At 35.2% G+C, this 14,260-nt stretch overlaps 1 protein-coding gene across 1 annotated transcript in view; it reads right to left on the reverse strand.

Moving 5' to 3' along the window:
• Positions 1-14,260, reverse strand: part of LOC128988484 (uncharacterized) — a 730,054-nt gene that overhangs the window by 700,283 nt on the left and 15,511 nt on the right. The window lies entirely within an intron of this gene.

Here is a 14,260-nt window from a genome sequence, read left to right on the forward strand (position 1 = left end):
TCAGAGCTCTCAGACGTGTCGTGAATGTATTACCGAACGTCAACTCTGATCAAACCACTCAACAGATGCCAATCAGTGTTGACGACAGACACAATCGGAAGCAATGCAGACTCCTTGACGTTAGAATATCACCACGGAGCAATCTAGAACCATTGGTGTACGTATTAATGCGGAAGTAATTTACGTTTATTGGGCATCCAGTAAACAATGGCACCGAGACCTTGTTCAACTCGGAAAAATTCAGTTGAAACCAAAAGATGTTTTTTTTTTCTCAGATGAATAGTACTGCTATTAGTTCTTAAAAATAAACGGCATCAGCAATCTGACACATAAATTCTCCCATTAGCTTGTCAACTACCTTAATCATGTATTAGTGGTGGGAGTGTGATATTTTATAAGGAAAATCCCAAAAGTTGCATTAACTTTTGAACCGTAATTTATACAGCAATGCTCTGTTTCGTTTAGAGTTATAAGTACCATGACACACTTATTTTTACCAAATCAGGTTTTTTTTTAATCCGGTTTTCCGTTATTTTATGGAGTTTTTAATGGGAAAATAACTTAAGTTACGATAACTTTTGAAGTGTAATTTAGACAGCCATCATCTATCTTTTTGTTCCAAATTTAAAGGATTATAAAATACTACATTTTATAAAAAAATTCCATTTTCGAGAAAATTAAATCTTTCTGTCATGATAGGGGTTTTTGTGGGAAAGTCACAATTATAAATAAAAATTTCCGAAAATAATAAAAAGTCACCTGGAGATACCGTGATTATCGATACTAAGTCATTGATTTAATTGCTAAGGTATGTTCACGAAATCGTGGGTATGTTGTTAGATTCTATTGGATCCATTGACTTCACAATATAAGAAGTGTTTGAAAGTAAATAGGTCTGCACTATTAAATAAGATTCTTTTCAAATTAAATCATAGAGTGCATTTTTAAAACACACATCAGCACCAATTACACTTAAAAGATTGCCTAGGACCACAGGTTTACCTAATGAATAAGCATTGGCATATTTCATGAGTGTTTAAAACGTAAGAACTGCACCAGAAAATAAGCGAGAGCATCTTTACAATTTATCACGATTCAAAATCATAAAGATAAAAGATATAAATATGAATTGCATATATGTATGCATACTCAGTTTAATTAAGCAATGCATTTACATTTAAGTGTATATTATGCAAGTTTGCAAATATATTTATCAACAAATGATCGCATAATAATGTTGTTATCCATAAAGTATTCCACAACTAGCACTGTCTCAACCGCAATGCAGGTTCAGAGTCCAGTTGTAGTTGTTATGTATGTTCAACACGTGCCACCATCTTATTGTTTCTAGGTGATTCTCCAATTGGAACATCCCTCTTTATCATTTCACGACCTAACATCATGTGTTGCAGTTTCTAACATCCGTTTCAACATTGTATACGAAATAAATGGTATCAGCAATCTGACACATACTTTTTCCTATTTGCTTGTCAACAACCTTTATCATGATTAAGTGACGGGACTAATATTTAATAGGTAAAATCACAAAAGTTGCATTTACTTTTTAATCGCAACTCTTACGCGAATGAGGTAGCACTATTTTGCTTAGAAAATTATTATTCTAAGGAACATAAGAGACGAACTACAATCATAACTGGTAAAAAAATCCATTTTCCGTTTGTGTAGGTTTTATAGGAAGCGTAATTTTTACAGTTACACTATGTTGTTAAGAATTATAAGGACCATCACATACTAATTTAAATCAAAACTGGTTTTTTTTATCCAATTTTCTCTTTTATAGGCCTATAGGTTTTATGGAAAAACCGGATAATATCCACTCAAAACTCAAACTCGACAATTTTAACGAAAACAGTACTTTCTCCATATACTGTATAGGTTGATAAAGTTAAAATTAACTTTTTAAAACGTGAATTTCAAAATATATATTTAAATCTCAAGGTTAGGGTATGAGGCTGATATATTTGTTAAAGCAAGTAGCTTCTGTCGCAAAACCCGGGACCTACAATCCAACCCTGTTGCCAAAAGCAAGTACTATTATCATATTATAATACAATGATCCGTTTTTGTGCCCATCGGAGTCTGCAAGCCTAAATATGTAGAAACAGGATCGGTCTATTAAAAATAAAACTTTTTTATTTATTTACACTATCTATCAATCAGAATGCAATAGTGTCTTTAAAAACGTTATCTGGGCTATAAAACTATCCTAATCATAACATACCATTTTTAGTAATGGACAAACAAATCAATGCTCAAAAAGTTGCTACATATATATCACCATCGGAGGAAACATTATTATTCGTACGAGCTTGATAACCAAAAAAGTAAAACGTCCAGAGAGGTCAAGATTGTCTTAAGCTACAAACAATATTTTCTTTTCTTGGGTTAAACGATGTCTAAGTTGGTTCTTCTGGTAAAAGTAGGCAATGTATTTCTCGTCATAAACTAATACATTCATTTTGATAGGCGTATAAATAGTTCAACATCCCGTATGGTTGAATTGAAGTTGGATAAAATATCTTAAATGCGCATCTGTAAAATAATCTTGAGATTTAAACAGTTTGTTCAGACAAGTCGTTTAGTTTCGTATCACGTTGTTAGCGTGCTGTAGTTTTTTATTTGATGTGGGGGAAAGGTAGTTGAAGATATAAAAAAATTAAGAAATGAATCGAAGGACCAGCCTAAATTAGGCAAAGAAAAAGATGCTAAATGGAGCAATTCAAAATTGATATTGTTGGGATTTGTCAGCTAAATATTTTACATAAATAAATTATATAAAAAGAAGTTACAAGACAAGTTTCAATTTAATGTACAAGGTTGTTACATTTCTAAGAGTAAATTGGTCCAAAAACTTAATATTGAAACTCACCGAGAATTTCAATCATTATTTACAAGTCCATTGATGGAACCGTCTTGATAGATTCATAGCTTCTTGAGTGATTAAGTTCAAGTTCATTCACTGTCTTGGTGATTAAAAGTATCACTTTAAAAATGTGTTCTCCTTCATGCAGAATTTAACAATGTTCATAATACGAATTGTATAATGTAGTTTAAAGTAAAATGAATAATATTTTCTTGAATCCCATGACAAATTGTATGTGGGTTTTAAAATAAAATTGAGAATAAAATTATATGTAGTGATTGTACTGAAGATAGAAACACAATGTTTTTTTTTTATAATAATAAAAAATATGATGTAAATAAACAAATAAAATCACTTTCAGCTGTCAAGAAATTGGGATAGGAAAGTAAGATAGGAAATTATAATTAGAACAAAGAAGAAATAAAATTATAAATATATTGAAATCAAATTTGAAAAAAATATGGAATAGTACGAAACATTTGATTTATTGTATATTGAAGGTAGTGGACTAAACAGCAAAAGGGACCTAACCTAATAATCAACCTATATAGCGTAAACCGCTACGCATTATAAATACACAGACATAATGTAGACATATAATAATATGTAGACACATTGTAGACATAATGTCTACAACATGAATGACTGGTTTATTTTATTAGCGTAGTAATGCGTGACGATATTATAGCTTTTCCTGGTAGAGATACAGTAGTTTCATTTACTGGTTGCTACCTAAGTCTTCAATCACACTGACAGGTTAATTAAACGATAACATCTCCTGAAGACCCTTGGCCATTACAAGGTTTCTCGAGGTGTTGCTTTGTGGTATCTTAATATTATACATTATTACTTCATGCATTATTAAAATGCTACAATTAAGTTGTTTATCACGGTATAAAGTTAGTAATGTAATATGATTTTAAAATATAAAAGAAATTTTAAAATAACTTATGAAAGATTGTTAAATCTCCTTTAGTATCTTAAACAAATATTTTGTTAAGAGACCCAACTGCCTTCACTAATATTTACAATTTGTTTTTGTAAGGCCAAAGGGGAATCTATAAGTTCTGTAAAGCAGTTTAAACGAATTGTACAATCCCCCAATAGCATATTGATAATGTTCCCATTATATAAAAATATCTTTTGGACCTCTCAAATAAAGTTTTATGATAAGGATGGGAAGAAATAACGATATATGACTCTACATAAAATGTTCCATAACTGGTAGCACTTAAACATAACAATAAATTCCTATATTAGGGAATTTCTTAATTAGGGAAGTAGATATTACCATAGGTAGTACGGTAAGACTTAGGCCCGGGACCGTTTTAATTTTTTCATTTTGATTTTCATTCTTTATTGTTACAGAGGCCAAAAATACTACTCGGTAAAATTGTTATACATATGTCCGTGAATGCGATAACTTGATTACTTTTCGTCCGGTTTTAATGGAATTTGGCCTGGTAATCTGGTGGTTTAGTGTAGGGTGGAATAAACTAGAATGAGTTCACGAACCAGCTTGATCGGTCCATGGGACCGGGTTTAATAGGGTTTACACTTTTTTTCTATTTTTTGCACAAAAAATATTTTTACGAGTGTTTATTTACGGTTATTGGTTATGGATAAAATTTGAAAAAATGTAAAAATTTAGAATTCTCATGTTATTTTTCTGGAGAATAAGCAAACTGTTGTAATTTGCTCGTTTATGGATATATCTTATATAACCAGGCGAATTTCCTTATTTCATACTAAGTTACTAATATGTTACTAACGAACAGACGTAATTAGCCTCCCCGGTTGCAGCAAACCTAGGTAGCCTACTCATCAACCCTAGTGTTATTTAATTAGACTTAAGTGAAAATGAAATCAGGAAATGGAAATTCGCTTAATCTGCAGGTTTGCTGCCACAGGGGCATTTTTATATCGTGGTGATTTGTAAGAAAGAAATTACTTTCAATAGTCTAAATCCAAAACAAATTAAAATTCTGGTAGAAACATTTCGTGAAAGAGCGAAAAAAATAAAGCAACAGGCTGAAAAACGCAGAATATCGTGTCGTTTTACGAAATGAAATAAACCCATGTAAGAAAGTTACACTCACTTTGAGTGCTTTTGATATAATGTAACGCAATAATGTCAGGAATATTTTATTGTGTATCCAGTGAAAACATGCTAAATAATTTTTTTTCGTCCTTTGTTCCAGATTATGTAAATAGCGGAAATAAAGATAACATCAATATAAATACTTTTAAAAAAAAAACCCTTAAAATATGATTTATTAAAATCTCTCTCCAATATAGATTCGGGTGTGCAACAGCACAGAATATAGATCAGCTGATGTATTGTTGTGTTCATCTCAACCGTCATCGTCGTTTAAAGGTTTTACATTTTACGCGTGAATAACCAATCAGCTGATTGCTGACTGTCCCTGTGGAAATCATGAAACTTTCTCTATTGATTTGTTTGGTTGTTGATTCTTAAATCAGGTTTTACCTTACTCATCGACGGCTAAATTTGACTGCATATTTATTTTATTACTAGTGTACCTCAAAATTAATGCAAAACCAATACATGATTTAAACTATTACATGCACTTTAAAAGAACTATCTTTGGAAAAGTTTGCAATAGGAGGTCAGCAAAGATTTATAAATGACCCACAACACATAATGGTGATAGGGTGGTAAGTTTAGAAGCAATAGAGTGATTATGGTTGAATTATTGTAATAACACAAAATATGATTTGTTATTATAATTAATATAAACCTATCTTACCTATTTTACGGGTGCGCCTACCTGTCCAGGATCTCCATCATTGTCGGCTTAGTTTCCAACCGATTGAAAATATATTTATGTTAATTTATTCATTTCTTATTTTTGTCGGCTTGCATGGCTTTAATTCTTTGGTAATAGTAGAATTTTAAGTCTGAAATGACTGGTAAATACTTCTAAATAGTTTTTTTTCTAAAGCATTTTACACATACTAGTTATAGTAAAAAATAATAATACAAATAATAAAAAAATATTATAAAAATCAGTAAAAATCACTGGGATATCTGCAGGGCTACAAATGCTTCATATATTGAGGTGTATCTATTGTTTAAAACCTTGTATTTCATTACCTTTCATTTCATGTATCAGTTATCGTAATTTGTTTATTGTACAATAAATAAATAAATTTTAAAACTAGGCTCTTTTTCGGTCGACCAGTATATTAATGGACTTTTAAACGCAAAATTGAAAGGTGTCATATAAAAAATATCATATTTAAAAATATAAAAAATAAACAATGGTTTAAACACATCATTTAAACACACCGGCGAGGTAATATAAAGCCTATTCTCCACTTCCAGGCGCCGCGCCGCTTTAAACAATTCCCGGTTCCATTAGTTTCCGCTCCACACCGGCGAGACAATGAGTTTGGAAACAATGCGACCCACATAAATCACCAATTGGTCTCTGCTACTCTAAATCACCTATTATATTCGTCTCTATGAGGCTAGGACGAATGAGACAGAACTGTCCTGTATCTCTAAAATAAACGGTATCAGCAATCTGACACATAATTTCTCCCATTAGCTAGTCAGCAACCTTTATCATGAAACGATGAGAGTAACTAACTATGATATTTAATAGGTAAAATCACAAAAGTTTCATTTCATTAGCTTAAACCACAATTTTTACAGCAATGGGGGGTCGCACTATGTGGTTAAAAGTTATAAGAATTATCACATACTAGTTTCAATCAAAATAGATTTTTTTTAAAGAATTTCTCTTATTTTATAGGAAAATAACATAATTTACAATAACTTTTGAAACGAATTTCTTACAGAAATGAGAGGGGCTACAACATACTAAATTTTTTATGAAAATCGTTCAGGCCATTTTTATAAAATCCGATTTTTCCGTTATTTTATAAGGAAATCAACATAAAAAATTAAAATTTCAAGAAAATTAAAAAATGCCTGGAGATATCATGGATATACGTACCAAATTTCTTCAAAATCGGACCACAGGTGTAGACTGCAGCTCTGTACACATCTACAAACAGTCACACACACAGACAGACATCACTTCGAAAACCACTTTTTTGGATCCAGGGGGACCCAAAACTGATACTGTATATCCACTCAAAATTCAAACTCGAAAATTTTGACGAAAACAATACTTTCTCTATACTATGGTATAGGGGTAGAAAGTAAAACAGTTCCTTAAATTGACACCCAAGGCCGTCTTTCTAATTAAGGTATTAAGTGGCATTTAGACAACCTGTCTAACCATACAGTACATTTTGGATTACTATTTGTATTTTGGATATACAAATTATAATTGATCTCCTTAATGACCCCTTTATGACATTAATGACCCTTAATGACATTTTTGCTTTATCTAAAGATGATGTAAGTGTTATGAACTTTATTATTTACGCTTAAACTGCTTTCTTCTTCTTATAGCACACAAACATGTTTGTACATACTACGCTATTTATTAATGCGAGACATAATAGAACATTTTTACTGATACATCCATCGATGATAAATTCCCAGTGATTATGGTTTTAAAGTCATGATTTTCACATTTACTGTAGCTAATAGCTAGTAGATTACAGTAATATATCACGTCCGATCTTGATCCTTAAACGATTTCAAATAATTGGAAAAAAATACAAAACTGATTAGTTCTACAGTTGAATGGTATCTCAAATGTTTATTTGTAAAAGGAGTTAAGGCTATTTTAAATTGAAAGTTTCCAAACATGTTTTACCCCAATGAACACCGCACGGCTGCGTCCGATTTGCATTTTAATCCAATTACGGAAGCCGTGACAGTGGCTAAAGACTCGAGTTTTAATCTGTTATGGCTGTAAAGGCAGTATATTTCACTAGTCTCTGTACCAATTTACAACAGTCCTTAAATTATGTTTGAGTTTCTTTAAAACATAATCATATCAATTTAATAACTTCTCATTTAACCAACTATAAAGACATATTTATGTAAATTTTAAAAAACTAAACGTAAAACTAATGTTAAAAATATTTTTGCTGGATTTTTTTAAACGTAAACGACAGCATGATTGGAGCTGTTTTTGTCTGATAAATTATGTCTTAAAAATGATTTTTTTTACCAGTTATCTTATTCTAGATTGAATTTTGTCGTTAGTATTTTTAAAATGTTGCTGAAGTTTACAATAATATTAATTTTGTAATACTTGGTATATTGTTTATAAAAGGTATTGCCCCTAAAATTACTCTAAATATCAGCAACTACCTAAATGTGATTCAATAACTAATTTAGACATATTTAAAAATAGTATTTTACACGTTCTTTGAAATAAAAGCTAGTTGTTACCTACTAGTAAATCGAAACATGTGATGCCCCTAAGGTAGCCTTTGGTGAAACTAGAGCATGAGAGACCACCCTCTGGCTCTTTATAATGACGTCACAGCATCAAAGGGTAGTTTGCATAGCCACTGGCAACGTTATATAGCTTTGCGTGGTTTAAATATATCTAAATCTAACAAAAAACCACTAAGTGGTAACACTTTCCCCGCCAAGTCAGCAATCCAAAAAAGATAATAAATCATTACTTTTTCCGCCAAGTAAGAAAAAGATTGTGATTCAGTAAGCATGGTCTGACTCTTTTAGTGAGGAATTTGCCTGAATTCAACTTATGCACTTCACGGTCGCCTTTAGGTGGTTGAGCAGCTATATCGTACCATCTCACAAAGTCGTATAAGTTCATATCTTCTAGTTCGTCTGGTCTAGTTAGGTAGTGGTCATCAACCCACGACTCGTAGAATATGTTCGATATCTTTTACTGTTGTAACAAAGTAATAACTGCTGCTTCTACTGTTCTGTTAATAACAGCATGTACAAATTCTTTGAACCAATGGGCCATCTTTGATTTGATATTTGTTCATCATTGGCTGTTGTCCAACCTGAAGATGTCTTTATGGTACAAGTGTAATGCCCTCGTGATATTGCATCTCCGTGATGAAAAATTGCTGCTGTAGGTCTATATGTTTTATTACCTATAGTCACTTGAGCACTTGGGACTCCTACTATGTTTGTTGCGGTTATCTTTTGTAGGTTGTTGTCAAAGATTAAAAATTGTAAGATAACACAGCGGTTTGACTTTGTAACGTGTACCTTGCCCAGGCTCGATCCTCGTTGGCCGCATTCATCATTACTGCACACATAATCTAACAAGGGCTCCCAGTTGTTTATCGTAAGGCTTAAAAGATTTTTTAGCGTTACCTTACCAGCCACCACGGGGATTCTGATTATATTGTCTGTCTCTTCTTGCCCTGTGAATGTGTAATGACAGTGCTGGCATTTTGTGGTTTTCACCGTGCTGTATGAGATGGCTTCTATAATGCCCTTGTTTGTCTCCAATAAGTCCAGCAAGAACAAAGCACAGTCTTGCTGCTCTGTCAGGGTATATGTATTGTTGTTAGGGAGATTTCTTATAACCACTGTATCTAAAACAACCTCCGAGGGAGAAACTTCGTAATCATGAAGATGTTGTTTTAACTCAGGACAAATTAGTTCAGAGTTCTTTATTATCTCTCTGATGTACGGAACAGAATACAGTATCTGAACTGCAACATTCGCATAACAAGACACACGATCATTGTTCTCAAACCCTCTTAATGCTAAAGTTGACTGAACTCTCGATCTTCCGGTAGTCTTTGCAGAGGGTACCGGTTTTGTACTCTCATCCTGCACTTTTTCGACATTTTTGGTCTGGCACCACTTCCTGTCTCTCACATAAGGAGCCGAAGAGGAGTCACAACTTGTGTTGTAAAGTGGAAGGTCAGACCTGTACTTCTGCCTTAGTCTGTTGTATTCGAGAATGGCGGATTTCTGAGGCTTCACATCTCTTGGGTTAAAGTTAATAAGATGAAGCCCTTCTAATGAAGTCACTCGTGACAAGGCAACATATGATTGGCCACATGTAAATATGGACTCCCCAATATCAATTATTACGCTATTTAAGCTGAGGCCCTGGCATTTGTGAATTGTAACCGCGTAGGACATCGATATCGGGAATTGCTCTCGATACACAAATGCGTTATCCATAACTTGAAACTTGACGTTTACTCGCTGTAGGTGATGGGTAATGCCACAATCAAAGTTAATTGTCACTGAGTCTACGTCATCAGAATTGTCTGTATTAAACCTCAACCCCGTTACTGTTCCAATGGCGGAGTTAACTAGCCCCACAGTGACGTCAATGTTTCTAAGCAACATAACTTTAGCACCAACCTTAATAGGAATAATTTTCTCCATACCAGCCGTTCTGCTGCAGTCAGAGTGGTAAGAGGACAGTATCTTTTTAACTTTGTTTTGTTGACGAGGTAGACAGTCAACTGAGTCTTTTGCAACCAAGTTAACGACAGGACCACTTATTCTATTGACCATTTCATCATTTATTATGGAGCATTGGTAACCAGTTGAACAAAGACACACAGAATTGTTGGGTAAAGCAGACAAGTAATCTCCTAATAGAGAAAGGTTTTCACAAGCAGTTTTTCCATTAAGATGTATTTTCTTGCTTTCAATTAGACGGATGTCCTCAACGGTCATATTGCCTACTCTGACTTTGCTTAACACATCAGCAAACTTAGAATCTTGAGCTTGTCGCATGTTTGTAGTAAGTTCATCATAAGAGAACTGTTCAGACCAGATGTTAACACAAGACAGAGAGCCAACAAAAGAACTAAGTTTGCTACTGTCAAGTTCAATGAATGGGGAGTCTTCGTGTACTGGTGGAAGTTGTAAAAGGTCTCCAAAGAGCAGTATATGTTTTTTACCAAACCAGCCGTTACTTTGGTCTGAGGTGTTGAATATTTCACACAATCTGAGATTTATGTACATCAATGTTAGATTGGAGACCATGGACACTTCGTCTATTATGAAGAGCACCACATCTTTCAGGTTGGATCTCAACATTTTTAAAACATCATCAGTAAGAGCTTTGTACTTTGGAGTTTTTCCATGCTCAACTGGCAGCTGCAACACTTTGTAGATCGTAGAACCATTGATGTTGTAAGCACTTAGTCCTGTGGGAGCTGATATTGATGTAGAGGCTTGAAGACATTTTTTAGTCCAAGAGCTGATAGTTTTTATGAGAAAACTCTTACCAGTACCTCCCACACCACTTACAAAATGTCTGAGAAATTTATCTGTCCCATCAGAGTTTGCAACAACTCGTTTGACATAATCAAACACTCTCTTTTGGTCGTCATTGAGTTTTTGGTATTTTTTCTCAAACGGCTCGTCATTCGGCGAACAATTGCTGTCCCTGACAGGCTGGGATGCGGGGACAGGTTCATTAAAGGGCTGAAAGGCTATATTGGATGGATCAGCAACCTCTCCTTCTTCTGCATTGATCTCTTCAACTCGGTTTTGAATTTTGTCTCTTGCATTCTCCGATGCCGCAATAATGTCTTTTAAACGTTTGTCATAGTTGAAGGCTTGAGTGAGAAGTGTCCGCTTGGCCATAAAAGCATCTGTGTATGTTTCATGAGACTCTTTCAGCTCATCAGTAGATCTCCAACAAAGAAACATAAGAAGTAATGCATGGTAGTATTTTTCAGGATCCTGAGTGGGGCTGTACTTATAGTGATTCAGTAAGCATGGTCTGACTCTTTTAGTGAGGAATTTGCCTGAATTCAACTTATGCACTTCACGGTCGCCTTTAGGTGGTTGAGCAGCTATATCGTACCATCTCACAAAGTCGTATAAGTTCATATCTTCTAGTTCGTCTGGTCTAGTTGGGTAGTGGTCATCAACCCACGACTCGTAGAATATGTTCGTTGAACTTGGGTCCATACTTCGTATCTTGTCGATTTTTTGTAGTCTTTTGCGTCTGGTCATGCCTACATCCAACCATCTTATTGTTGTCTCCGGGTCCGTGCCGTACAATGGAATGCCCAACAGTGTGTCTCTAGCTTCTAAAGAACCACACTCACGGTTGTTTAAAGCTCTAAGGCCAACGTTAAACAGTCTACTAGCTAATGATTTTGTAGAATTAATCTCTGTAAAAACTTGGCCAGCATGACTTTGTTCACTTTTGGTAGTGTACTTTGTGACATACCAATGTAGGATAGAAGTGCTTTCGCCTACATACTGGATGTCCACGTTTCCATTCCAAGCTAGCAACACGGCCGGGTTGTAGTCATTGACAAAGCTCTCGCTTGGTGTTCTGGGTAGGTCATAAAGACGTGACTTAGACTTGAGAGCTTTTCTGCCAGCTACAGACTCGACAACGTCACGCAGAACAAGATTCCCTGTGATTGGCCGGGGGAACCCGAAACGACAAGCCTTACGAAACCCGGTTTTGGTTTTCTTTGTCCGCATACAGTACGAGTTGTGGTGATGCATTTGGTAACTTGTAACTCTGTTGTTGAGAGTAGGTGAAACGGATGCATTTGGAACCTTGCAAGTAATGTACTTAAGGATAAAGTCGGCTACTTCTGCGTTGCTGGACGTCCCCATTACAGGAGCATTTTCTACCCACAGAAGAAGATGGAAATGTTGGAGACCTCTGCTTTGTTATTCTCGCCTGTAGAAGTAGTGACTTACTTTTCCTAAAGGAGCAGCATCAGAGACAATAAAATCCAACATTGCCTTGAACTTTATATGGATAAACCGTGACGCACTGATAGGATCCATAGCCACAAGTTCACTAGTTTGTTTTTTTTCTGCGCCTGGAACACTCCGGTTAACTTCCCTAATGAACAATGCCATGTCATCCCAGTTCCAATCGCTTGGGCTTATGGTTAAAAACCATGTAGCTGGTCCATAATGCTGAGCCATGCAATTGACATCATTTCTAGGCTGTATCCAGTACTGGCTAGTGTTCCTGAGTTTGGAGAATACTGATGTCAGGTTCCCCTCTAATTCTCCCGATGCAAGGTTGTTCAAACAGTCTCTAGCACTAAGAGAGCCACTGAATCCAGTGACGTTGAGCTTGTGGAATACTCCTTGTCTTAACTGACGAAGGTTTGCATCGTGCAGCAAATAAAAAAGGTACTGCTGATTCAGTCTGAACTGAGAATGCTTTGAAAGCAACCGACATTTGATAAATTCAGCAGAAGAGAGTTTAGTTTCTCTGGAATGAAACTGGCCAAATTTACCTTCGGGATACAAATCAGGGAAACAAAGCACGTCAATCTCTTTGTTTTCATGACTAATCGGAGGTTCATTCACTTTCAGCATCTTATAGAGCTCGGTGTCATCACTATAAGATTTTGACTCATGAAGAGCGTGGATTGTATAGTGAGACTCTTCTGAATCCCATTCCTCGTGAGTTACCTGAGTTAATATAGCACGTCTATGTAGTATTTCCTGAGGTGGCAGTTCGTTTTGATGGGTAGATTGAAACAAATTTGTGTCATCATTAAGGTTGAAGAGTCCTTCTGGATCTGTAGGTAGTACGATGCTACCATAATGAGCGTTGTTTTTCTTTAAGAAAATTAAGGCTGCGTGTACCTTATCCACACTAACCAACATTTGCCAAACTTTCTTTGCTTTGGTCGGTACCCCTCTGACCAAAACGTACAGCTCGTGGTTTGGATTCAGAGGGTCACTTGGTTTGGGCAATTTTTGCAGGGTTTCTTGAAGGGGTAGTGGCAAATGAAAACTTCTTCCAACGACTTTAGAAATTTGTTGCTGAGCTCGACTTGTTCTTTTCCCAACTGTGTTCATTTTTGTAACAACCTGAAATGCTTTGGCTCTCTGAATTAAAACTTTTTCATAACTGTTAAGGCAAGTTAGCTCTTTCGGCTGCGCACAAACATAGAGATCGTTAAGAATGCAAGTAGGAGGCATCTGACCTTTCCTTAGTTTTTCGAGGCAGCCCCGACAAATCCATCCTGTTTTGCACTCTTCTTTCTTTATGTCTTTTATTCTTTTCCATATGTGTCCTACAATTTGATTTTTTAGGTTTTTCGAAAGGCTTACTTGCTGCTTACTAAACAACTTATCGCATGAGACACAGGGAAACACTGGGGTTTCAGAAGAACGCTTCTCCAATGCCTCAAATGCTTTTTGATATTTTTCGAACAACTGAGACTCAGATTCAGGGACCTTGCTTTCACTTGTGTCATCTGTAAGAAAGGCTTTTGTTTGCTCTTTAAATTCCCTTTCTATCGAAAACAACACGTTCACCTGCACGTTAAGAATACCATTTTTAATTAGCATAATCTTCTTAGTTATTTTCAACAGTCGGTAAATTTTGGAGACAAGACTACGAATTGCAGGAAAGTGAGGATAGATTGTTCTCAGAAAAGGAAGTTTCGAAACACATGCTCCTGAGTAACAGTCCAAAGAGTGAGGATGAACACCTACACGAGATGATACACCACTTTGAC

Source organism: Macrosteles quadrilineatus, unplaced genomic scaffold (genome assembly GCF_028750875.1).
Source record: "Macrosteles quadrilineatus isolate MER2022 unplaced genomic scaffold, UCM_ALF_1.0 Scaffold_3__2_contigs__length_128488019, whole genome shotgun sequence".
Taxonomy (NCBI): domain Eukaryota; kingdom Metazoa; phylum Arthropoda; class Insecta; order Hemiptera; family Cicadellidae; genus Macrosteles; species Macrosteles quadrilineatus.